Below are 9,294 nucleotides of genomic sequence, written 5' to 3'. Positions count from 1 at the left end.
TTTGCAGTCCAGAGGTCTTTTATTTATTTTTTTTACACTTATTATGCCATGAATTCATAAGGAATGGGTTCCAGCAGCTCAGGCTCCTTTCCATTGGTCTGACAAAGTGGGCTTCTCTGGGTGGAGCAGGCTGACGCTTTAGTTGAACCCAGGTACCCTTCTCTTTTGCTTCCTTCTTTTTCTGATCATTTTCCTTCACACGTTTCAAGAAGCTATCCCGGCTCCTAGAGTGCTTAAATGTTCAATACACACATTTATTCTCTTGGCAAGAATCTTGCCCTTCACTTGTTCGTTTACAACAATGCCAACAGCATGCTGGGTAACATTGTAGACTCTTCCAGTTTTGCCATGGTAGCATTTATGGGGCGTTCCTTTTTGAACAGTACCCATTCCCTTGATGTCCACAATGTCACCTTTCTTGTAAATGCGCATGTATGTGGCCAAAGGAACAACTCCAAGTTTTCTGAAAGGCCTGGAGAACATGTACCGGGTACCTCGCTTCTTTCCCTTTGTGTTCCTCATCTTGGCAAATTACTGGAAGATGGTGGCTCTGGCCGAAAGGTTCCTTAAACCATTTAAATGGTGAGTTGAGAACTAGATGTGAAAATGAGTGATCACATTGTATTCAGGAACAGTCCTAGCCTAAAGATGCTGACTTTAATCAGGTTAAGTGGGAGAGACTTTTTTGTCTGTTCTTTTTTACTAATTGAATATTTTTCTTCTTCTACGACTCAAAAATCTAACTGTTCTAAATTTAGAAGAAGACAAGCAAGGGAAAAGGGGATATAAAATTGTCCTGTGATGATACCCTGGGAGTACAGGTTCCAAGACCCCTAGAGATACTGAAACCCAAGAATGCTCAAGTCCCTTATACAAATTGCCCCAATATTTGAATATAACCTATGCATATCCTCCTGTATGCTCCAAATCATCCCTATCTTACAGTTCCTAATACAGTGTAAACAATGTAAATAGTTGTTACACTGTATTGTTTAGGGATAATGACAAGAAAAAAGTCTGTACATGTTCAATACAGACATGATATTTTTGGGGAAATATTTGTGATTAGTGGTTGGTTGAAACTGCAAATCCAGAGGGTCTACTGTACTGCCATTTCTAATGGTTCCTTCCCAGGTCGTGGGTAATTTTCTGACTTACATGATAAATGCTATGCTGGGTGTCTGAGCGGAATCTTTGGCAGATCTCTTGGAATCTCTGTACGGTTCTTCCTTCTCCAGTACTCTCTCCTATGGTCCGAGCTGCGCTGGCCTCCCCAGTGCCTAGCTTTATCTCTTCAACTCAGGGAGAACAGGCTTCTCTTTGGTTGCTCCTCTTTCTGCCTCAGTCTAGAAACTTTGCAGGTGTAATCTGGACAAATGACCTGCCTTGTTTATTTTCACATTTCTCAAGGGTTACTTTTGTTCACTGGATGGTATCCATTGTCTTTAAAACTATTGTTTTATTCATTGTATTGATTTTTTAATCTGATTTTCTTGGTTCTGGAGGGTGCTGTTTGGGGGAGGGTGCTGGAATCTGGGTGCTATTACCTTATCTTGAAGAGAAACAGAAGCCCATATCAGATGAATTTTATAAAGACTGTATATCCTGTGTTGACTATTTGGGATAATGTTTTCTATGTGGGAGAAAAAGTTCTTTATTCTTTACTGATTTATTGTTCTTTATCTTGACTGATTTAAAAAAATTTTTTTTAAAAATTCCATCTCCTAATCAAAGTCCTATTTTCTTTTTTAAAGACTTATTTGTGGGGGCCAGCACTATGGCTTAATGGATCAAAGCTGTGGGCTGCAGTGCTGGCATCCCATATGGACTCCAGTTCGAGTCCTGGATGCTCCACTTCCAATTTAACTCCCTGTTGATGTGCCTGGGAGAGTAGCAGAGGATGGTCCAGGTGCTTGGCCCTTGTACCCACTTGGGAGACTCAGGGGAGGTTCCTGCCTTCTGGCTTTGGCCTGGCCCAGCCCTGGTTGTTGTGGCCATTTGGAGGATGTCTTTTTCTGTCTTTCTCTCTCTTTTTAACTCTGCCTCTCAAATAAATAAATCTTAAAAACAAATCAAACTTGTTTCCATCTACCTGAGAGGCAGAATTAGAGAGAGAAAGAGAGAGAGAGAGATCTTCCATCTACTGGTTCACTTCTCAAATGCCTGCAACAGCCAGTGCTGAGCCAGTCTGAAGTTAGGAGCCCAGAACTCCATCTGGGTATCCCACATAGGCAACAGAGCCCCAAGCACTTGAGGCATCATATGCTGCCTCTCAAGATTCATTAGTAGGAAGTTGGATCAGAAGTAGAGTTGCTGGGGTCGGTGCTGTGGCATAGCAGGTAAATCTGCCACCTGCAGTGCCGGCATCCCATATGAGCGCCGGTTCGAGTCCAATTCAGCTCTCTGCTATGGCCTGGAAAAGTAGTAGATAGCCAAATCTTTGGCCCCTGCACCCATGTGGGAGACCCAGAATAAGCTCCTGGCTTCAGATCGGCTCAGCTCGGCCGTTGTGGCCAACTGGAGAGTGAACCAGTGGATGGAAGACCCCTTCTCTCTCTCTCTCTCTCTCTCTCTCTCTCTCTCTCTCTCTCTCTCCTCTCTGTGTGTAACTCTAACTTTCAAATAAATAAATAAATCTTTAAAAAAAAGAAGTAGAGTTGCCATGACTTGAATCAGAATCCTGATGTTGAATATGGCTGTTCCAGGGCCAGTGCTGTGGTGTAAAGCCACTACCTGCAGTGCCGGTTTGAATCCTGGCTTCTTCACTTCTGATCCAGCTCTCTGCTATGGCCTAGGAAAGCAGTAGAAGATGGCCCAAATCCATCTCCCTCTGTGGGAGACCCAGAGGAAGCTCCTGGCTCCTGGCTTCGGATTGGCATAGCTCTGGCCATTATGGCCAACTAGGGAGTGAAACAGTGGATGGAAGACTTCTCTCTCTCTCTCTCTTTCTGTCTCTGTCTCTGTCTCTGTGTGTGTGTGTGTGTGTAACTCTGCCTGTCTTCCCTCTGTGTAACTCTGACTTTCAAGTAAATAAATAAATCTTAAAAAATAAAAGAATATGGTCATCAAAGAAGGAGGTACCTTTCTCTGAAGGGAGGAGAGAACCTCCACTTTGACTATGACCTTGTCTAAACAAGATAAGAGTCGGAGAACTCAAGGGGCTTCCATAGCCTTGGAAACTCATGACTGGTGCATAGGGAGATTACTGATGCCATAAACAGGAGTGTCAATTTGTAAAATCAACAACAGGAGTCACTGTGCACTTACTCCTCATGTAGGATCTCTGTCCTTAATGTGCTGTACATTGAGGCTTAATGCTATAACGAGTACTCAAACAGTATATTTCACTTTGTGTTTCTATGGGGGTGCAAACGGTTGAAATCTTTACTTAATGTATACTAAACTGATCTTCTGTTAAAAAAAAAAAAAGAAGAAATTATCAATTCCCAACTTGACTCTCACTGGGATTAAACATGACAATAGGTCTGATCTGATTTCATCATCATTTAAAAAATCATCTATTATTTTTCACTTTATGTTTCTGTGTGGGAGCAAACTGTTGAAATCTTTACTTAATGTATGCTAAACTGATCTTCTGTATATAAAGAGAATTGAAAATGAATCCTCATGTGAATGGAAGGGGAGAGGGAATGGGAAAGGGGAGGGTTGTGGGTGGGAGGGACGTTACGGGGGGGAAGCCATTGTAATCCATAAGCCGTACTTTGGAAATTTATATTCATTAAATAAAAGTTAAAATAAAATAAAATAAAATAAAATAAAAGAATATGGTTTAACCCTCTGCAACACAATATCCACCCCATCAATAACAGGATCTGGTGTTGACTCTGGCGTCCTGTATTGGAGTGCCGGTTCCACTTCTTGCTGCTCTGCTTCTAATCTAGCTTCATGCTAATGCATGTGGGATGGCAATGGAAGAGGGACTAAGTGCTTGGGCCACTGTCATACATGTTGGAGACCAGGAAGGAATTCCTGAATCCTGGCTTCTGCTTGGCCAAACCTGTTGTGGTCATTTGGGTAGTGAACCAGCAGATGAAGATAACTGTCTCTCCATTTCTCTCTGTCACTCTGCCTTTCAAGTAAAAATAAATCTTTTTTAAAAGAAAAGACAATAACATAGAGTAGTTCAATATGCAAATATATGTATATTGAGATACCATCTATGTACATGGGTATACATTATCACCTTTTAAAATTTTATTTAAGGTATACAAATTTCTTGTATTTCATATATACAGATTCAGGAACATAGTGATACTTTCACATTATCAGCTTAAATCATTGCTGAGAACACATTTTTGGAAGTAGAAAACATTTTGCCTTTTAGCTTCTTGTCCTGAATGTGCTGCAGAGCTTCAGAATTATTCAAGAGTGTTTGGGTATAATTAGTTGGCCTCTAACTTCTTGGTGCAGGAATTTGGTAGGTTCTTCTAGATTTTTCCACATGGAATTTGATGAGCATTTCTGCAGCTAACATGCATTTCATTCATGAGGAATGCAGCTGGCAGCTCTGGTCCTTTAGAATCTGACCATCCTCATCTCCTTCAACATCACTTAAATATGGCATTTACTATTCAAGAGCAGAGCCTAAGAGAAGTTGCTAAAAGAGCATGTCCTGGTATTCTGTATGATTCCTCCAGTTACACCTGTTGTAACTGGTGCCACTGCTGCATGGAGGGTGCTGGTATGTGTATCTTTTCTGTGCTCATCTCTAAAATGCCTATAGGTGGGTTAAAAGTAGTACTTTAATTCCAGATGATCGTTCCTTTCTTCTGTCTGTTGGGAGAGAAAACAAATGCAGGTAACACTGAAAGCTGGAAGAGACATCTCTGAGAAATTCAAGCTGTGTGGTCGTGATGGCAGGTGAACACTCACTGTCTTGGGGGTTGATCTGGACCTGGCACATTCTGTTTGCTTGGCACAGGAATGGGAATTCTGCCTGCTACTTCTCTTCAGTGCGTTGCGTACTACTCCTGATACTACTTCAGCCGTTCTGCTTACAGCTGTGCTATTTACTGGCAGTAGAGACCATTTAGTAAGTAGACGCTTCTTCCAGAATAAATCAACCCTAGGTTATTTTACTTCATGTCACTTTGGTTCTCAATTCTTTTTATATATATTTTTGCAATATTTTCCCTACTTCCTCTGTGTGCATGGGTATGCAAATTCACTGTGAAAATGATCAGCATAGTTGGATGATTCTAAAATACTTTTCATTTGGTTTCCAACCTGGTTTAATTAGCCAGAGAAAACCCAAATTACATATAATGGGAGCTATTTTTGATCAAGAATATATTAACTTAGGTAGCAGTAAGACTAAAGTGATGATTTTGAAACTTTCATGCTTAAATTATAGATGACATTTGTAAATTTTAATTTTGATGGTTATACTTGCTACAATATTCACTCATCTTAAAAATTTCAGATCATGCTTGACAATTCCTACTATTGTTTCAGAAACACATGTACCTACTTACTTGTATGTTTTCAGAGCAGCAACAAATGCCATATTTAGGTGAAATTTTATGCCTCTTCAGATCTTTCACTATCAGAATAATGATAGTCTATTTTTTAAAAAATATTTATTTATTTATCTGAAAGGCAGAGTTACAGACAGGTAGAGGCAGAGTGGGAGAGATGGAGAGGGGGAGGGGGAGGGAGAGGTGGAGAGGGAGAGGGAGGGGAGGGGAATGGAAGGGGGATAGGGAGGGAGAGAAAGGTCTTCCATTCACTGGCTCACTCCCCAAATGGCAACAATGGCCAGAGCTGTGCTGATCCAAAGTCAGGAACCAGGAGTTTCTTGTGGATCTCCCATGCAGATGCAAGGGCTCAGGGACTTGGGCCATCTTCCACTGCTTTCCTAGGCCATAGCAGAGAGCTGGATTGGAGATGGATCAGCTGGGACTCAAACTGGCAACCATATGGATGCCGGCACTGTAGGCAGTGGCTTTACCCGCTATGCCACTGTGCCAGCCCCAGGATAGTCTATTTCCATTTATGTAATATTTGCAATCATTTCATGAACTAGATGAATTAATTTTTCCATTCATCTGTATTTATATTCTATCTTAAAGTTTGAAGAGTTCTTTCTCTCCAAGGTTAATTCCTCTCTTACTCTTGAACTTAGCCATCCTATCTTTTGCTGTTTTTTTTCTCCAAAAATGGCCCTTGTTTTTCCTATGTCTTTGACTTCTGTTTCAGTCACTCTGGAGTGTTTTGGAACTTTGAGTAGACATGTGGCACATTCACCGCTACCTCATGGTAGCTCCTCACTCACTGCAGTCTACCTTTTACCCCTACCAATGGCTTCTCTGAAGGCCATATTTGGTTTAGCACACATGTGAACTCTCATGGCCTAAATCTATGCTGATTACTGTTTAGAATTGAAAAGACATTTTAAAAATTAGCTAAATCACGCAGTACCATCACTCTTTCCATTAGCAGATTCTTGTCTGCCAGAGTGAAAGATGCCACGCCTAACTGCACAGATCTTATAATTTAGTGGTAGCAATGGATATAAAGTAGGCACAAGATCTGAGGTAAAGATTGATAAAGGTCTGTTCTCTTGATGGATGGAAATACTCTCAGAAAATGTTTAGTTAGTACCATGCTACGTTTGTTACCAGAAGAAAGTCACTTTGAATTTAAACATGAGGTTTGTTTTGCATTTTTAATTTCAGATAATAATATTGGTTGCAAGATCTTTATTTTTTTAAGATGTAGGACTTAATGCAGGGGCCAGTGCTGTGGCGTAGCAGGTTAACGCCCTGGCCTGAAACGCTGGCATCCTATAAGGCCACCAGTTTGAGACCCCACTGCTCCACTTCCCATCCAGCTCTCTGCTATGGCCTGGGAAAGCAGTAGAAGATGGCCCAAGTCCTTGGAATCCCACACCCGCGTGGGAGATTGGAGCACCTCTGGCCACTGCGGCCAACTGGGGAGTGAATCAGCGGATGGAAGACCTCTCTCTCTTTCTCTCTCTTGAAGGAGAAGGACATTTAACTTGAGCATCTCATTTCAGTGTCTCTCTTGGATCATGCTGTATGACTCCAGGAGGGAGGTTCATGAGCTAAGGAAGAAGGATACTGCAAACCCTTGTGAACACACTTAAAGGTAACCCCACGTACAGCACGGTATTAATAGGTTGAAACCACTCTGTGAAGGTGGGGCCTTATCTTTGTTCATTTTAATGCCCTCCATAACATTCTTTTATATAGAAAAGGCTATGGAACTCTTCTGTATCAGCCTCTGTGTTTTTTGTCACGGGGCTCTACCATTATGATCATTACTGATTGATGCAATCATTCCTTACACCGAAAGCAGCTCTTTGCATACAGTAGATGCACCAGAGACCAACAGCAAGGAAGTGATTTGGTCTGAGGACTTTGAAGGCTCCATATTGAATGATGCCTGTGGGTCTAATCAAATTCTTTCTTGGCTACTTTGATTTCTAGAAAGACCATCAGAAGTAGTCACAGGGTGTACAAGCAATGACAGTAAAGGGAAGAGCTTAAAAGGAAACTGGGTCTTTTAGTACAGTAGTTCAGCAGTGTAGGGAGTAAGAGGAAGATGACTGGGGATGACTGGAAGATGAGGGGATGAGTGGATAGCTAATATGTTCAGCTCTTCTTTTGGGTTGCATGAATTATCATTCTCTGATGAACAGAGATGGGTTTTCTAGTTCTTCATAAATCCCAAATAGGGGCTGACACTGTGGTGTAGTGGGTAAAGCTGCTGCCTATGGTGCTGGCATTCCATATGGGTGCCAGTTTGAGTCCCGGCTGCTCTACTTCTGATCCAGCTCTCTGCTATGGCCTGGTAAAGCAGTGGAAGATGGCCCAAGTCCTTGGGCCCCAGTACCTGCATGGGAGACCTGGAAGAAGTTCCTGGCTCCTGGCTTTGGATCGGTGCAGCTCTGGTCGTTGTCATCTGCGGAGTGAACCAGCGGATGGAAGACCTCTCTCTGCACTTCTCCTTCTCTCTCTGTGTAACTCTGACTTTCAAGTAAATAAATAAATCTTAAAAAAAAAAAATCCCAAACAGACTTCATGGTTCCTTTCTTTTCTACATACACATAATAAATTCCTATCAGGTAACACGAGCATGGCCTATACCTTATGGTTTGCAAGAGTCTAACACAGTATTTAGGCACTAACAGTCAGAATGAATGAATGCCTCACTACCATGTCACCCACTGTCGCAGCATGTCAATTAACTGGACCATTAACATTTAGCCTTATGTTATTTTCTGTGTTTTTCTATCAGTTACCACATTTTTGTATAGATAATTGTTAAACAATATTGATTAGAATCCAAGGCTTTTTAAATGTTAACTATCACTTTAAAAATAAACCAACCAGGTAGACCTGCGAAGGAACTTTAATGTACATATTATTTTAGAATAATTCTTAAAATGCCTGTTGTTGTATTTTAATGTGTTTTGTACACATCAATGAAATCTGGGCTGGCAAATATGTGATTTTTATTATATAGGCTTTGTTTATTATATAGGCTTTTATTATATAGGCTTTGTTTTGTTATTATATAGGCTTGTGCTTTTTGGAAGTTAAAGTTTTATGTTGCCACATGAATGGATCAGCATAAATTCATGTATAATGCGTAAGTTGATTTTTGAAAGTACCCACTGGGCTTTAGCTATTACTTTTGGATTTGCTCCCCAACCTACACAAGAATTAAGAGTAAGACAAAAGGAAATATTCATTTAAATTGTCTGTTAAATGTTGCTTCTGATCAGTGACACATTTTATTTCATGATCTTGTAATATTGTGCACAGTCCTTGATCATGTTTCTGTGTATGAGTTCTCTGAAGAACTTCAGTCCTTTGTCTTCCTAATTATGTGCACACATGTAATGGAAAATGCCTCACTGAGGCATAGGATTGGTGGTTGTCTTCAGCAGTTGCCACCAAATTCGTGGTGGAAATCTCCACCTCCAAGATGATGGTTTTAGAAAGTTTTGGCAGAGAATCTCTTTTGGCAGAGAATGAGTTCATGAAGATGGAGCCCTCAAGAAAGAATTAATACCCTTAACAAAGGCACTCCAGAGAGCTCTGCTGTTCCTTTTCACCATGTGAGCACACAGCAAGATTGTTGTCTGTCAACAAGAAGGTGAGCCCCTACCACTCACCAGATCTGCCAGCAACTTGATCTTGAACTTCTCAACCTCCAGAACTAGGAGAAATAATTTTTTTGTTATTTCAGTTGTGTGGAAGCTTGATAGAATTAAGACAGTAGGGAGAAGGAAGCTGCACCTGA

At 41.1% G+C, this 9,294-nt stretch overlaps 1 pseudogene across 1 annotated transcript; it reads right to left on the bottom strand.

Annotated features, from left to right (window-relative positions):
- On the bottom strand, positions 1-3,429 carry LOC100358421 (large ribosomal subunit protein eL21 pseudogene; annotated as a pseudogene). Its single transcript, XR_016231461.1, has one exon. The product of XR_016231461.1 is annotated as a large ribosomal subunit protein eL21 pseudogene (transcript).
- Positions 3,430-9,294: the final 5,865 nt, after the last annotated feature.

This window comes from Oryctolagus cuniculus, chromosome 3 (genome assembly GCF_051225735.1).
Source record: "Oryctolagus cuniculus isolate XC-2025 breed Fujian yellow rabbit chromosome 3, ASM5122573v1, whole genome shotgun sequence".
NCBI classification, from domain to species: Eukaryota; Metazoa; Chordata; class Mammalia; order Lagomorpha; family Leporidae; genus Oryctolagus; species Oryctolagus cuniculus.
This window is presented reverse-complemented; position numbering and strand designations above follow the sequence as displayed.